Here is an 18674-nt window from a genome sequence, read left to right on the forward strand (position 1 = left end):
ATGCATAGTTTTCCCGTCTTTTGACCTTGAAACTGCAATATTTAGCATTTGACGAAGAAGAGCTAACATATAATAAAGTATAGCTCCATTACTATTGGTCTTAAGGACCATTTAAAAAAACGGTTTTGTTGATTTTTTCAAAAGGTACATTTTTGTTAGCAAAGTTGTTTTGATAAAACGACAACTTTTTGAGTTATTTGCATAAAATTGATTAAAAACATTATTTTTTTTAATATAAAACTAACACTTTTGATAGCGAATAAATCTAAAACTATTAATTTTATCAAAAAAATATATAGAACATTTTTTTTCTTAAAATGAATGTTTTTACCAACTTTTGCGGTCAAAATATAATAAAAAATTTTCACCTCCGACATGGGGTGGCAACCACCCCCATGGTAAAAGCACCTTTCGGCATCATATAGATTTTGATCCTTGGACTATCCACTACTTACTCTCAAATTTTCAAGCAAATCGATCCATTCTGTAAAAATTGCGAGGTTTTGTCCTATTTTAAGCTTCATTACTTGGACTATATGCACATAATTGGGTAATAGTTTTTTTAGTTTTAAACAGTGACGTAGACAGGATTTTATTTCGGGGATGTTTACTTTTAAAAAGAATTGACTTTTAATTTTAAAAAGATTACTTATAAATAAAAATTTATAAATTATGTTTTTCACGACATTAATACTTTATAGGCCTGGATCCCGTGTACCAAAAAAAAGTTGATTAATAGCAAGCTGAAAATTTGTTAATAGCTTAACAGTGTCTAGTTGGACAAGCTTTGATATATGGGAACACTGGAACAGGGGAAGTTTTAATGGTGGAACAGATTACATGCCCATGCGTGTCCCATGCGTTTATTTATCTTAACAACGTAAACAAAAATAATAATTATAGAAAGATGCATCAATAATCATGAAGGAAACGTACACGAAAAAGAGAAAAATCTTTCTCTTTACTTAATGTCGACTAGTAGTCCATTCTTTCACGGTTTTTGCTCTAAATTTTAAAGAACCGCTTGGATTGACATGAAATTTGGCATACGTATAGCTTACATGTCAAAGAAAAAAAGTGATATTGTGCCGATGTGTGCTTTTGCCCTGGGGGTGACTTTCACCCCCTATTGAGGGTGAAAAAATATATGTCCAAAATAAGTCCGGAAATGGGTAAATTGACTAATTTTAAGTAACTTTTGTTCTATAGAGCTTTTTCGCCAAGTCAACACTTCTCGAGTTATTTGCGAGTGAATATGTTCATTTTTCAACAAAATAACCACATTTTTAGACGCTTTTTCGCAAATAACTCAAAAAGTAAGTATTTTGTCGAAAAAAATGTTCTTAGCAAAAATATAGCTTATAAAAAAGTAAAAAAATGGTATACGCGTTAGGTCTCTGAATCTAGTAGAACCGGAGTTATAGCCAATGAAAAATATATTCATATTCACCAAATTTCAAATAGAATATTTCGACGTGAAATATCCAAAAATTAAGCACTTTTTGGGGAAAACCGATTATAACTTTTTTATAGTGTTTAAAAAAAGCTTTATTTTTGTTTTTACAAAAAGTTTCTAGCATTAAAGTTATGCAAGTTACGCTCAAAATAAAGTTGGTCCCCTTTGTTTTTTCAAAAAAAAATCGGGAAGACCACCCTCTAATTAGCAACTTAAATGAAATTAATCGTTACCGCTCCACAAATTATTTTACTTATGTTGTGTTTATATGATCTGTAAGTTTCATCGATTCAAAGTTCTTATTTTTGAAAAAATTTGGTTTCAAAGTAAAATTTTTAAAAATTTAATTTTTGAAAAATATGCTTTTTTCAAAATAACTTAAAAATTGTTAGAGATACCAAAAATCTCGAAAAACAAAAAAAAAGTCAGATTTGCTTTTCTCAATATCACGTATTTTTTTGTTTTTCTGTTAGACAAAAATTGATTAAGATTTGTTGTTTCTAAATTTGCATAAATTCGTGATCAGTGACTCGTTCAACCCCTTTTAACTACAGCCCTTTCAATAATAAGGACTTTGAACCGATGAAACTTACAGATCATATAAACAATATATACACGAGTTAAGAAACTTGTGAAGTCGTAACGATTAAGTTCATTTAAGATACTAATTAGGCGGTGATTTTCTCGATTTTTTTACCAAAAAAAAAGGGACTAACTTTATTTTGAGCGTAACTTGTTTAATTTTGATGCTAGAAATTTTTTTTATAAAACAAAAATAAAGCTTTTTTTAAACACTTTAAATAACTTGTAATGAGTTTTCCCCGAAATGTGCTTCATTTTTGGTTATTTCACGTTAAAATATTCCATTTGGAATTTGACGAATATGAACCTATTTTTTTATTAGCTATAACTCTGCTTCTACTAGGTATAGAGACGTGATATATACACCATTTTTTAAAAAATTTTACAGGCTATATTTTTGCTAAGAATGTTTTTTCGACAAAATATTTACTATTTGAGTTATTTGCGAAAAACCGCCTAAAAGCGTGGTTATTTTGTTGAAAAAATGAATATATTCACTGCCAAATAACTCGAAAAGTATTGACTTAGTGAAAAAACTCTATAGAACAAAAGTTACTTAAAATTAGCCAGTTTATCCATTTCCTGACTTTCTTTGGACGAATATTTTTTCACCCCCAAGAAATTTCATGTCAATCCAAGCGTTTCTTTAAAATTTAGAGATTTTGCAATATTTTACCGTTAAAGAACGGACTATAGGTATTTTTCAATGTTAAATGTAGCAATAATGTAATTTAGAGATTTTTACACCTATTGAAGTGGCTAGTTTCAAATACTTATACACTGGACGTTCACACTGATGATGGTCAGTTTTGACCGAAAACGTTTTGTGCATTGTAATTTTCCACTACCTTGTGGATAAATTTTAAGGAATTTTTTAATAAATTCATATACCTACATACAACAGAAGTGTTTACTTCATTTTACGTTGAAATATTATATCGGCACCATCTTCTTGCACAGTTGGTTTAATTCCAGTATCAAACAGATATTTTTCTTTCAAGAGAGGAATTGGAGAAATTGGAGAACTGGTTAATCGAATAAGAAATTAAATAGTTTTACATCAAATGAAAAAGGTGTAACTTTCTACACCTCATAAGATCGCCGAAAGAAGAGGCGCAGGCCGAGAAGAATATCCTGGCTCACAATCTCCTCAGGAATATTATTATTATTATTATTATACAATAATATCGAGCCAAAGCAGAGCTTATATGGCTCAAAGTACAAAAATAATTGTAGGTCTTAAACTAAATAATATAACATAAAACAAATTCTTACAAAATAAAAATTAAATTAAAGTAAATATTCAAAAGAATTGGTTTTCATAAAAGTTGTTACAACAATAGCAAATTAAAGAAGATACAAAAATTAGAAAGTAAGTCTACCTAAAAATTACAAATTTTTTCTCATAAAAAACATAAAATATATCCTTATATTTTACAACAACTATTTTAACATAAATTGCTAACATTACACATACAATGTCCAGTTAGTTCTCATCAAACCTGTTTTTGAAACTATTTAAGCTAATAGCCCCTACGATGTCATCACTTAAACTGTTCCATTTATCAAAAACTCGATTTACCAAAAAGTTTTGCCTTACAGTAGTTTTAAAAGGTTCCTTTTTCAATTTATAGTGATGACCTCGTAGTCTAGCATCTTCGTTGATATTAAAAAAATTCGATGTTCCCCAAAATTCTCTCCTAAGAATTCTGTAAGTAGATATTAAATCACCTCTCTCTCTCTTCTATGAGTCAATGGAGACAACTTAAGTTTTCTTAATCAAGTTTCATAGCTTAATCTTGCATAATTAAAAGGTAGCTTAGTAGCTCTTCGTTGTACTCCTTCTAATAAATTAATATCTCTTTGTAAATGAGGTGACCAAACAGATACCGCAAATTCCAGGTGAGGTCTGACATAACTTTTATAGAGTTTCAAAAACAAGTCTGGAGACATTCTAGGAAAAGCTTTTGATATGAGGTATAAAGCAGAGTTAGCTTTACCGACTACTTTTGCTGTTTGAGTAGACCAACTTAACGTTTGGTTGACCGTAACGCCCAAATCATTAACTTCCTGTACCGATTTCAGAGGAACTCCATCCAAAAAATATGTTATATGTGGATTATTATATCCGCATTGAACAACACAACACTTACGCGAATTTAATGAAATAGCCCATTTCATGCTCCATTCTGATAGCTGATTAAGGTCACTCTGAAGAGTATTAACAATATCGGGATAGTAATATAACTTTAAATCGTCGGCATATGAAACTGATTTTGACTGCCATCCGCACGTTAAATCAGATACGTACAACAAAAACAGAATAGGCCCTAATATTGATCCCTGAGGGACACCACTGGCTACCGCACGTGGAACACTGCAGTCATTTTCCACTTTGACCGAAAAAGTTCTTTCAGCGAGGAAGTTTTCTAACCACAATAGCAACTCACCACGCACGCCGTAATGTTCTAGCTTCAGCATTAATTTTTGTATGGGTACCTTATCAAATGCACGGGAAAAATCTATATAAATAACGTCAATCGGTTCATATCGGTCCAAAGATAAAGTCCATTCATTAAGAGAGTGAAGAAGGTTGCTAGTTACAGAACGGTTCGGCAGAAATCCGTGTTGAGAGACTGGAATAACATTATGCTCTAACCAAAAGGATATTAATTTATTAGCTATTAATTTTTCCATTATTTTAACTGATGTTGGTGGAACTGTTACTGGGCGATAATTAGACGAAAGGAGTTTATTTCCACTTTTATGTATCGGTGTTACTATACCAGATTTCCATGAAGCTGGTATTGAATTTGTTTGCAAAGATTTGGCCAATAAAGCTGCCATTGGAGCCGCTAAACTCTCTGCACAATTATGATATAACAATGGTGAAATATTTTCCGATCCAGGAGACGCAGTAGTCTTTCAAGAACATAATACCTCTCTAACCAATTCAGTAGAGATGTAAATTGCTGATAAACTCTCCATTATTCTATCAGTAGTGGGCAAACCTGAAAACGCAGCATCCGTGTCAACTGTAAACGCAGTGGAAAAAGTCTCAGCAAATAACTCACAAACCTCTTCTTTTAAACATATTTCGCCATTAGATTTTTCTAATAACGGAATACCAGTTTTTGTACAGAATTTTGATCTAACGTATTTGTAAAAAATTTGGGACCTCTGGAGCTAATATATCGTTATATGTTTAGAGCTGCCGTAAACAAAGTTATTATTGCCAATATGATCACCAATGTTCGATAATCGGTAGGATACTGAAAGAAGAAGAACAGATATTTAATCGTCTGAACTGTTTTATTGTCATCATCATCTTCATTAATTTGTGTATCTTCACTTGGACTAGCTTCATTTAAAACACGTAGGTAAACCACTGTCAAAGAAAACCATAAAATAATTACATTTAAGTTGTAGTTGTAAGTTAAGTTTTATAAAATATTCGTGTAGGTACCTTATTATTAGTTACGTTCTTCTTTACCTTTTTTTATATCCATTATTTACCACGCGCCCTCGTGAAGAAAAGCGCCCCAGCCCCAGACGTTTTTGGACTTGTAGAAATTGTCGTCAACAGCGGCTCCAGTTTGCCCATCACACTTCAATTTTCATCAGTTCGCTCTCAGCTCTAGAAGGAGGAGGTATTGCCGGTCGTCGCTCTAAAGCCGACTGGACGTGCGCGTAATTTTCAAAACAACTACGAGGCTTGAGTTTTTGTTCACGTTGTGGATGGTTTATTTTGAAGTGTTTTTGTATTGAATCGGTGTTGTGAGTTACTGTTTTGGTTCAGAATTTTGTGGGTTTGACCAACAATAATTGTGAATTTTGTGCATCTATTATTGGAATATTACTTATTGGAAATTTCTAAGGTGAATTTTTTATTGTATCTATCATTTTTGACTAAGATTGTTTAAAAGCAATACGCTTAAGTACAAAGCGATACCGATAACTATTGAGAAAAGGGCAAAAAAACTGGTTACTTCATAATTATTAAGATATGTTATTTTCAAACCTTGTAAAATATGTGCGGAAATCTTGGGTTCTAAAGAGATTTCTGAGTTACTCATTTATTATTTTAAAAACGGATTTTATCTGTTTTGTCTTAAAAAAGTTGTGAGTTTTTGCAAATTGTCTCAGTTTGATGTTTACTTGTTTTGCTTTAATTTGTGAGTAATAACAAATATGGTTAAGAAATCAGTAAAAATATATTATATTGTAGGTTTGATGATTTTTCATTACTAACCTAATAAAAAATAATTCAGACACATAATTCTTGTGCTTCTTCAGTTGTCACATAAATCTTCTTCCACTTCCGCACCAACTTCACCTACTTTGTTCAAAAGATGCAAAAAAATTGAAGTATTTCTTTAAGAATGGATTAGATTGTCCAAATGCAATTCAAGAAGCCTTTTAACCGCAGATAATTTGTTCTTGTTTACCAAGGTACTGTCTTGAAGAATGAAGGCTTTAAACATTTTCTTCATAATAAATTTGAACTTACCAATGGGGTGGCAATAAAAACACCTTTTTTGTTTTCTTTTAATGTGTTATACTTTTGATCGATTCGTCTTTTTGGCAATAAGCTCTTTTGTGTGTATGATTTATTTCATAATTTTTTTTATTTTGTTTACTATTAGATCTTTCTACAGTATCTTTTTAAAGCACTTATTATTTGACAATTTATTTCTTCCAAGTATATATGTTCTCCAGGTTTTAAAGGCCTTTTTTTACATATTTTGCGTATTTAGAAGGGTTTTCTTGAAATGTCTACTACGTACACCATTATCTTCTTTTACTTCTTACTTTGCTGTAAGTTTGCTTCTTTCTCACTTTTCCAATTACTGGAACTTTTCTATTTGTACGCTTTGTTGATAGTTTCTTAGTGTTTTGAGCTGAAAACTTTTCTGTAGTTTTTGTTAAACCGACTCAGTTTACATTCAATAATGTTTAAAATTCTGCGAAGTGAGTGAATTTGTTTGCTACTGCTACTCTTCTTCATCATCTTTCTATACTCTATCTATACTGTATTACTGTGGGATGGTTGGGATCTCTTTGGACAAACTATATATTTTTTGTCTGGTGATAATATGTACATTCATTTGTGAACAAGGTTTCCGGTAAAATTGTTAAACTCCAGGATTTTTAAAAGTCTTCCGTTGTTTTGTTTTATTTATTTGATTTGGTCATTTTGAAAATTTCCTCGGTCAATAGAATAGATATAGGCAGTGCTGTTTATGTAACAATATAGGTGCCGGTACGCAATGTTCAGGTGGCCTAGGAAGTGTTCATAAGGGGGGTCCGCCCGGGGAAACCTTTTAAAATTTACCCTCAATAAGGGCGTTTTAAAGCTATTTGGGAGCAAGGGAAAAATTCGGGAGTTTGTTTATAATTTTGTTGTTTTTTTTTTATTTTTTGTCCCAAAAGGTGCCGGTACGGCGTACCGGCGCGTACCGTCACAAAAACAGGACTGGATATAGGTATATAAAATACATTTTTTGGGTAGGTAAAAAGGAATAGTGAAAATTATTAAGTACATACCTATATTATAAAATTTAAGTAAAATTTTAGACACTCTTCTTCTTAAGCCTGTTTGCATCCACTCCTGGACAAAGGTCTCCCCATCCACTCTCCACTCTTCTCTGTTTAGACTTAGACACTCTATTCAAGAGAAAAATATGAATACATAATTAAATATTTCGTTAGTTGTGAAATCTATTTTGAAAATTACAAAACAATTAAGTAATGATGTGGATGGATAAAGGAAATTCAAATCTATATTGGAAGTTCGTCTGCGAAAAAAGAAACGTCAATTCAATTAATAAACAACCAAAACCGCCCGAAGATAGATTTAAGATTAATGTTTTTTATACCATTTTTGATACTGCTTTATGTTTATTAAACAAAGGTTTTATTAGAAAATCACATTATATTTTTTATACAAACTGTTTTGAGATAAATAACGAAGAGTTATAAATTATAAAAACACTTACAACTTAATAATTCTGACCCACGGTGACAACAATGACTTCAACTCCATAGAACTTTTCGATGAAATTTTGATATGTACAGTGTGTCTGCGTAACTTGGAACCATATGGGAAACTTTTGTAATATCAAGTTTACGAAAAAAGTTATTCGTCATAAAGTGCTCTTCATAGTCTAAAACCTAAGATGCAATCATCAGATATCAAATTTTATCAATAATATACAAGGTACCTATGTCCAAAAATATGAATTTCGCTCAAGAGTAAAGTGCCTTTATATTTCACAATATCAAAAATTATTATTAAAAAAAGTTGTTTGTAGTTAAAAATTATGTTATAATATGCATTTACACTCTTCTAATTGAAACAATTTTTTTTTAATTTTCCTCAAATTACGGATATCCAACATCATTTTTATTTAAAATAACGTTATTATTAATTTTGCGAAAAAAAGTTATTTTTTATAAAAATATCTGAATAGTCAAAAAACTAAGATGCAATCATAAGATATCAATTTTTTTCAATTTTATACAAGATGTCAAAAAATATGAATTTCGCTCAAGAGTGAAATACCCTTATAGTTCACAATATTTCAACTAGAAGGATGCAATTGCATACTGAAACATAGTTTTTAATTTTAATGTTTTTTAATTCAACTTTCTAGAATAACTAATTTCAATATTGTGAAAAATAAAAGTACTTTACTTTTCAACGAAAATCATATTTTTTGACATACCTCGTATAAAATTGACAAAATTTAATATCTTATAATTTTATCTTAGTTGTTAGACTATGCAGAACGTGTTATAAAGAATAATATTTTTTCGTAAAATTAATAATAACGGAACTATCATAAATAAAAATGATGTTGGGTGTCCGTGATTTGAGGAAAATTTTCAAATTTTTTCAATTAGAAGAGTGTAAATGCAGATTATAACATAATTTTTAGTTACAAACAACTTTTTTCAATGATAATTTTCAAAAATTTGATATCTGATGATTTCGTCTTAGGTTTAAGACTATGCAGAGCACTTTATAAAAAACAACTTTTTTTCGTAAAATTGATATTAAAAAAGTTTCCCATATGGTTAGAAGTTACGCAGACACACTGTATACCTAATAAGTGTTGGGCCAACATTTAAAAAACATGATTACCTCCATCATGAAACTTCTTTTAGGTACTCAGTTATTCTTGTAGAGTCAGACCACTTTTTTAATCCGGAAAATTTTCTGAAGGGGGGCGGAAAGAAAATGCATGAAATTGTCAACTTTGGAGTGTCCGACAACTGGAGTACTCTTCAAAATTTGTCGAACAATATTACCAGTTAATAATAAGTATTTTTACCAAACAATCCTGCAAAAAATCAGCTGTGAGAGTACTTATACATTTTATGACTCCATAACTTTACTGTGTTTGGGGTGACGCACACGCAAAAATACCCCCTTTAATTGCCCGACAAAATGGTTTTCGTTTTTTGCATAAATAAACATGTTATCTGAATTTTCCGTATTCGAAAAGTTGTCTGACTTGACATGAATAACTTATTAAACGAAGTCTCACGAGGAGGTAATGTAATCATGATTTTTTTTTTAATGTGGGCCTAAGGTCTATAAATATATTTTTAGTACAAATGTTACAATACGAGAAAACTATTATTGGGATCGGTACTCACCGGAGGGACCGCAGACGTTCGGAAACAATTAGCGTCTCTTTGCAAAGTAACAAGACACTTACTCAACACACACACTACACGTTACTCCCCTGACTTAGTGATAAGTTATACAATTACGTGGCTAAAGGTTCTAGTTCTAAACTAAAGCCAGAATCAGAAAAAAAAACTATTATAGTGCAGTCACTGAAGGTGAATATGAGCTATTACCTCCGATTTCGTTGAACCTCCATCGATTTGCACAAAAATTGGTGAGTGGTTAGAGGATATCTCAAGGAACAAAGGTGACATGGTGCCAACTTGCGCTTTTACCCTGGGGATGGATGCCACCCCTCCTCGGGGGTGAAAATTATTTTATAAAAAATAACCCCACAATTCGATAGAGCGACAAATTATAAGCAAAATTTGTTATATAAAGTTATAAAAATAAATCAAAACTTTTTGAGTTAATAAAGATCAAAGATTTTAATTTTTCGTGAGAAAAATGCATGTTTTTAACCGATTTTTCATAAATAACTCAAAAACTATAAGTTTTTACAAAAAAGTTATTATTGTCAAAATTGAGGCTAATAAAAAATCAAATAAATTTCCTACTAGAAAAACCTTTCAATGTTAACTGAAAGTGAGTTATAGGTAATTGAATCTATATTTCTTTCGTCGAGTACCCAAATCTAAGTATTCAAGCTTAAATACCGGGAAAATGATGCATTTTATAACATAAACTTATTAAACATTTGTCAAAGCTCATTGAAATATCTATCAAATAAGTACTCGAACAAGTTGATAGCATTAAAGTTTATGCACCAAAAATGTTTCAAAATGTATATCTTTTAAAAAATTTTCTAAAAAATGTTATTGTTTTTTTTGTAAATAACTCCGTTAAATTTTAAAGTAGCAAGTTCATCTAATAACTGGTTAAAATTTTATTCCAAGAGCTATTAAAAAACGTCAAAATAGTCATTTATACCTCTTACTTTTTTAAAAATAAAAGGTTAAATGGCCCCGGTTACATGGTTCTCGCAGCAAAATTGAAATTTTAAACGTTTCTATCTCGGTTATTTTTTACTTTACGAAAATAGTAAAATGGGTAAAGTATTTGTTACAGAAAAAACTAAAATTTAGTTATTTATCATTTTTTACGTATATTGAGTATTTTTGGAGTTATCAAAAGAAAATGAAAAGTACGATAATGCTAAAAATTCTGATTTTTTTAAATTATAACTTTTTTTCAAAAATATGCATTCTAAACCGGTCAAATTTGTTGAAATAATTAACTATGATAACATAAAGAAATTCTTGTGAAGATTACTACAAATTTTAATTTTTGCGGAAATGGCGTATGTTTAGTTAACTTTTTCCTAAAAAAATCGAAAGGGTTCTCTTATTTTCATCATAACTTGCTTAATTTTGATGCTATTAACTTCTACTGAAGCTCATTTGATAGGTATTCCGAAGTACTTTGACAAGTGCTTAATAAGTATATTCTATAAAATGCATCGTTTTCCCGTTATGTAAGCTTGAATTCTTAGATTTGAGTACTCGTCGAAAAAAATATACATTTAATTACCCATAACTCACTTTAAAATAACATTAGTTTAGTTCTTTAAGTAGGGAGTGTATTAAATTTTTTATTATCTTTAATTTTGGTAATAATAGCTTTTTTACAAAAGCTTATAGTTTTTGAGTAATACGTGAAAAACAGCTTTAAAACATGCATTTTTTTAAGAAAAACTAAAATCTTTGATATTTAATAACTCAAAAAGTATTGATTTGTGTTAATAACTTTATATAACAAATTTTGCTTAGAAGTTGCCCCTCTATCGATTTCTGGTATTATTTTTAATAAAAAAATTTCACCCCCGAGAAGGGGTGGCAACCACCCCCAGGGTAAAAGCGCAAGTTAACATCATGTCACCTTTGTTCCTTGAATTATCTTCTAACTACTTACCAATTTTCATGAAAATCCATGAAGGTTCAACGAAATCGGAGGTGAAAACCTTTAGTGACTCCACTATTAAAAATTTTCAAATTTTTAATTTCAAATCATTTATGTACTTATCTCTTCCAATTTTGCAATGACATTAAAGATAAGTAAAACATATGAAGGGTCAGGGGGAAGCACGATGAATGTTTATCTGCAAGCAGTTTCGGTAGAATGAGAAACAAAGTTACATATTCATTGTTTTTCCCCCTTGGGTCCAATCTTGTGACGTGATTTTAAGACGATTATTTATCATCTTTATTTTCCCTTGGCCATTCACAGGTTGATACTCTTTCTAAACTAACATATTGTATTTACAAAAATCGCAAAATGACCAAAAATTGACATTCATCGTTTTGACTTCTGACCCGTCATATTAATTATTTAAGAACAACTATGACACAGACTTGATAACTTAGCTTTAATTTCCTTTACCTTTAATAAAAAATTTTAGATGCCTATTAATACTCTTATTGATAATTTTGTAAAAATTAAAACGGGGAGAATAGTATATTTGGATTCCTTACGTAAAAATAAGTAACTTTTATTCGAGACATTTTTTCGAATTATGGACAAATAGCGCTATAATCTAAAAAAAAACGATTGTTGGAAATGGAAAATTAAATTAAAAATGGAAAACTTTAACTTTTTTTGGTTTTAGGACCTACTCTTCACAACCCAAAATAGGTCCCCAAAACGCTCGAGTGACTGCACATTTAGCATACTTTGCAGTGGCGGCCAGTCAGGGTCGGCAGTGCCGACCCACACATTTATAGATATAGATTTTTTAAATATTTGTATCTCTGAAATAAAAAAAAATCTATCAGATAATACAGACTAAATTTTATTCATGGTTTTTAAAACAATTTGATCAATCCGAGCGTTAAGCGATCCCTGCGCATAACATACTTCTCAAAAAATCAATGATCCGAGCCATTTATCTGACTTTTCGGCTAGCCGTCCCTAACATCCGTAGCTTGACAATTTACACGTAAAACTCAACGACGACGTAACAAGTCGATGAGCAAGCGAGAAGCGAACATTACTTTTCTCCGTGGGCAATAGAAGATACGGCATGGCAGGTTACGCGCCAAGTACGGCATATTTAGGTCTGCCGGTCGGTGTTTCATTTGGAAGCATGCATCGGTAGAAATTGTCAAAAATAATCACGCCGTTTTACGTCGTTTAATTGATATTGTAATTTTTTTAAGTTGTCAGGAATTATCATTTAGTGGACATGATGGATCGAAGCATTTGTTAAAAATCAAAGTAATTATAGAGAATTAATAAAATTGTTTTAGAAATACCTATTTACTTTCTGATTCGAAGTGTATTCGTATTACAGAATGAACTACATAATACATATAATCAAATAGTTAAATTTTGAATAACGTTGTTGAATCTGAGATTTAGAAAACCATTTGCTTTTCACTGAAAGCAGATGAAACTTCTGATTATCATGTCATTCATAATTATCAATTATTTTGTTCGATACGCGTTACGTGGTAATATTTATGAGAGGTTTTTAGGTTTTAGAGATGTGAGTAAAAGCAATAAGGCAGAATATATTTTTGGTGTTTTAAAGAACAGATTCAAATTTTTTTATACCAAAAATAAATTGGTAGGGCAAACTGGGGCAATCTTATGACGGCGTTGCTGTGATGAGTGGTGAATTGAATAGTCTCCAGGCAAAAGTTAAAACTATTGCATCACAAGCTTTATTTACTCACTATTATGCGCATATAATGAATTTAGTTTTACATGATACGTGTAAAAAAATAAAGAATATCGACTTTTCTTGCCAGTTTAGCTCACCTAAACGGATTACTGCTTTAGAACAAGTTTGTTTCGAAAAAAAAGCGAACAGTTTGTCAGACGCGATGAAATTTTAAATCTCGGTTAGTTTTATCTAAGCAGATTATCTCTTATAGTTTTAGTATCTGTAGCAGATTTTCGTGAACAGCTTTTGGAAGTTTTTGATTTTATTATCGAAGGCGATGATTTTGAAAGTGGCGATACCTCGATCCGTGAAGCAATCGGTTTGAGAACTTTATTAAATACTAATGACTCTTTCAATATTTTTTTAAATATTTTTAAGACAGAGTTTGCCCAAGATATTCCTTGTTGTTCAAAATCAGTCAACTGACATTATTTATTCTAAAAATAGAATACGAAAGCTGGTGCAAAATCTCAGAGATTTTCGTAATGATAGTAGTTTCCAATATATACGCAGTGACGTTTTGGATTCGCTTGATATTTCCGAACCACCCCAAAAAAGACAACGACATGATACAAATTCTCGAAAAACGAGTAAGTATATCTTGAAATTTTGGATACCTACTATTATATGCAAATAGATACTCGTTTTTCGAATTTTGAAGATTTGCAAATTTTTGACCTCTTTGACGATTTAAAATTTAAAAGTTACGTTCGCCAAAGAATTTCCAAGATATTTATTATTACAAGTTAGGTACTTAAAAATTATGCTGGTCCAAATATTTTCAGAAAGTGGGATAAATTGCACAATATGTATGTATAATTCTATGTAGTAAGTACTGCAATTCATTACAACAAACTGTTTATCAATTTTCTTATTACCACCAATTTCTGCCTAAAAAAAAACGGGATTTACCTTGTCTCAAAAGAATCAACACGTATTGTCGAAACACCATGAAACAAGAGAGAATGTCAAGTACATCAAATAAAAAAAAGCAAAAAACAACAAAATCTCCTATGATGAATTAAGCCTTTTAGTTTGATGGTATACCTATATGAGGAGACAAAAAACCTTGCCGACCCTGTCTTCAAGGCCACGAGCCGCCACTGATACTTTGCTCCCCTACTAAATGACGCGACCTTTAAAAAGGTTGTTCTCTGGTAAAAGTAGCATGTTGTCAGTAAAAATCTAACAAATCATTTTTGCAAAAAAAGAATACTTAATATTATTGTCCATAACAATGTTATACCTAGATAATTTTATTCCTGCTCGTATAAAAAACGTATTGGGACGACGTATTGAAAATTTATTCTTAAAGATAGGCTTTTATGACCATCCTAAATCACAAAGAACCATAATCACAAATTAATTATCCTTTATCGACTCCAAATGGTCAGTAAAAAGAGGAAATCCCTCAAATCCCGGATTTTTCTAAATCCGACAGTGACTATATATCTCGGTCAGTTGGAAGCGACCCTAAATTTTTTGCTTATCGGAATCTGTATAACGTTTTTTCGTACATTTTTTGACGCTTTAGGTTTGTTTTTTGTCGGAGATGTAATTGAAATGTTAAAAACATTAACTTGTAAGGGACTGGACATACTGTCGGTGGAGGATAACTCAGCAGTCCTTATCGAGTAATGATATGTTATTTTTGTTATCTCCTCCATTATTTGTCATACTTCTTTGATATTTTCTTCTTTTATCAAAATTTGTCTTAAAACAAAGTATATTCCAAAAACGAAATAACAAAAAACGCGATTTTCTTTTTTGCTCCATACCTTTTTTCCGCGGGGGATAGGTACAGAAAAGAAACTTCTACCCTTTCTTTTCAAAATGACGAACTGTTAGAAAGTATTTAGGATCTGTAGTATCCAAGATACGATTTTTCAAAGTTCGCCAATCACACAATTTTTCGGAAATTTTCTCTATTTTTTCGCGAACATTGTTATATAACACGGGTGGCCAAACTGCGGCTCGCGAGCCACATGCGGCTCTTTGAAGAATTACTTGTGGCTCTCGATAAATGTACCCGAGATCCTTTTCAATTCTGTGTTATGATTAAAAAAAATTATTATCGTTCCGTATGTGTTTCAGAATGTCTTTTAAATTACTGACAACAAATGAAAGACCAAATGCAACTTTGTAACAAATTCCATTTCCATCCAAACTAAGAGTGATACGACACATCGAAAACTACGCGAAAGAACATTAAGAGTGGCGAGACACAAAAGTTAGTAACCAACTCACTCCAGACCGATTTGTATACATATTTAGTCATTTTACTCGACTTAAAAAAATTTCTTACAATATTAAACTAGAAAATCTTAACGAGTACGAGTAAATAAGAAAGCCAGAAGAAATATTAACCGAACTCCAAAATTGATTTCAAGACTTAAAATATTTTAAATCGTCTCTTCATTTTTTTCTGAATTCATTTAAAATAAACATAGTCCATAAGGTGACTTTTTTATTACAATATATGACCCAAAGAACATTTGGAGAATTAAATTAATAGAGATGTAAGAAGATCAAGCTCGAAAATAAAACTATAAGTCGACGCCGATTACCGAATTTTGGAAATTTGTACCAAAATCGAAGCTCATACCCTAAATTAAAAAAGGATGATTGGTCGAATTATTTCCATATTAGGAACAACGTACTTGTATGAACCATTTAATTCCATTTTAAAATTCGTGAAATCCTAACACAGAAAGAATTACTGAGAAGTGCTACCACAAATTATTCACCAAATTTTAAAGAATTACCAAAACAAGGAAAACAAATGTTGGACAGGGAAAGGAACGAAAACATTACAAACGTGCTAAGACAGGGACCAATAGAGAAAAAAATTGAAAAAAGAAACTTGAATTGGTTTGGACATATAACTAGAATGAACGAGAACAGACTAGTAAAGAAGGTGACAGATGCCAAGAGACAGGGGAAAAGAAGAAAGAGCAGACCTAGAAAGGGGTGGATGGAACAAATCCAGGAAATCGGGACCAAGAGACGGCAAAACAGCGCAACAGGTGAAGAACATGGCAGGAGACCGGAAGGCGTGGACGAAATGGGTAAAAGATGGATAGGTGATAAGTGATACCAAGTTCGACTTTCTTATTGGGCATAATGACAACGAGAAGAAGAATTATGAAAAAAATGTAATTAAGTTTTATTATTTCGTAATTTTATTTCTGTTTTCAATAATAAATAAGAGTTCTTTTAAAAAACATTGTACATACCTTCTTTACATACTTTTTGAATACTTTTTTAATTGCGGCTCGCGAAAAATTTTAACTTGTGAAAAGTGGCTCTGACTATCAAGGAGCTTGGCCACCCCTGTTCTATAAGTAACTGTTTGCTATGCAGTTTGAGGTATAAGCGTATATGCAGTGGTACATTTAATAGAAAGAAAAATCAATTAACTTTAAAGTGGTTAAAATTAGATTTTATCTGGAAGTGGCAGGAAAAAAGTGGAAAATGATTTTAATAGTTATCTATAAACATTTACATTCTACTTACACCCATCAAAAGTTATCTGCCCTACATATGATAATAATAAGTTTTTTTTCTATATCAGTGGACCCTTTTAAAATAATCTGATAGATTTCATACAGGTAATCAAATAATAAATATGAATGGAACAATGGATATTATATTGTAAGAACGATTAAGTACCCATCTAGAAATCGAAACGTCAAATAAAAAATTTAAGTATATTGTGGAAGAGAACAATTACAATAAATGCACGAATCATGAATAGGTACGGAATTTTCATTTCTTCTTTTTCACCATTGCGAAGGCTTCTCGATCTTCTGCAATATGGAACAATTGTTCTGAATTTGTTATCCGAGTCCATTCACGATTATTTTTTAACCAAGAAACTTGTTTTCTTCCTACGCTTCTATGGCCCTCTATTTTGCCTTTATGATCAGTCATAGTACTTCCTCATTCGTTTTTCTTGCTGTCCAAAGTATCTTCAGCATCCGTCTATGAATCCACCGTTCCAATGCTTAAATTATGTTCATATTGCTCATGCTTGATACTTTTAGTGTCCACGCTTCTGCACCATTAAAATGGTACAGACAAAACATAGAACTTAACCATTCTTTGTCTTAGTTGTGAAGTGATGTGATTATTGCAAAGAAATGTCTTCTTTTTTATAAAAGTAGTTTTAGTCGTCGCTATTCTGCGTTTTATTTTCACAAAACACTTAGAACACGTAGAAAAAAAAAATTAAATATACACCTATTTCTGCATACATAAGCTACTGGAGGCAGCTAAGAAACTATGTGGAGGGAGAAAACCTTTAAATATATTTATACGTACATAGTGCTTTCGTTAAAAATTTTAATGTACTCTTGATGTGCTAATCTAAAAACGTAATGAATGCAAAACGGAAATGTAAAACTCCTTTAAAAACTCTAATAGTTAATAATAAAAATCCTGGACGTTTTTATCCTTCCCTCCTTCAAACGTCAAACCGGAGACTAGTTCCAACCCAGCCCAATAAAAAAGTATTTAAAACTTTAGCAAAAGAAGCCACTTCCAACATCATAAAAGATGAAAATTTTTAATTATCATACTGAGGGAGCTGCTAATGAAAATTTTAATGAGAATTTTATTCAAATAGAAGATTTTTCCACTCGACGATAGTTCGTGCGGAGCGTCTAAATGGAACTGCTCGCGAAAAAGTCCCAAACTTTTATTATTCATTAGATTTAGAGCAAGAAACTAAGTCGATTGGGGGAAGTAAACGAAATGTAATAGGTTGGATAAAGTTTGGGAACGAGAGAATTAACGGAAGGCCTTGTAGATACAAGAAAAACTTTGTTGTTAGTGGAAAAAGCGCAGTGGTGTGTCTAGAGAATTGAAAGTAACAAGATGACGAGTTGTTGCGAATAAACCACAAATTATATAATTAACTACATTCTTTAAGGGGTTCGGAGCAAAATACAAAATTTTGACGCATGTCAAAATTTTCAGTGCGTTTTAAATGTATTCATTTTTTTGGAATCCTGAGAAAACTAATACATTTAACTCCATTTTACTCCGTTCCCTTTAACGCAATAAAAAAATAATCTAATATTATAAAATCCTAGAACGACAAGTCAAGCGAAAACGCTTTTTGTCCGGGACAATAACTCCGGAAAACCTTCTTATTTATTTATTATTTAGATTTTAAACAAAATATATTATATTATGGGTCTGGACCCCGCGCATGAAAAAAAGTTGATTAATAGCAAGCTGAAAATTTGTTAACAGCTTAAGGGTGTCTA

At 31.2% G+C, this 18674-nt stretch overlaps 1 protein-coding gene across 2 annotated transcripts in view; it reads left to right on the plus strand.

The window, feature by feature from the left end:
* The first annotated feature begins 5676 nt into the window (after positions 1-5676).
* LOC114349398 (netrin receptor UNC5C) overlaps positions 5677-18674 on the plus strand; it is a 1236422-nt gene continuing 1223424 nt past the window's right edge. For both annotated transcript variants that reach the window (XM_028299758.2, XM_028299766.2), the window contains exon 1: positions 5677-5916. The gene's annotated coding sequence lies outside the window, so the exon portion shown is untranslated. The remainder of the gene's footprint in view (positions 5917-18674) is intronic.

This window comes from Diabrotica virgifera, chromosome 3, assembly GCF_917563875.1.
Source record: "Diabrotica virgifera virgifera chromosome 3, PGI_DIABVI_V3a".
Lineage (NCBI taxonomy): Eukaryota > Metazoa > Arthropoda > Insecta > Coleoptera > Chrysomelidae > Diabrotica > Diabrotica virgifera.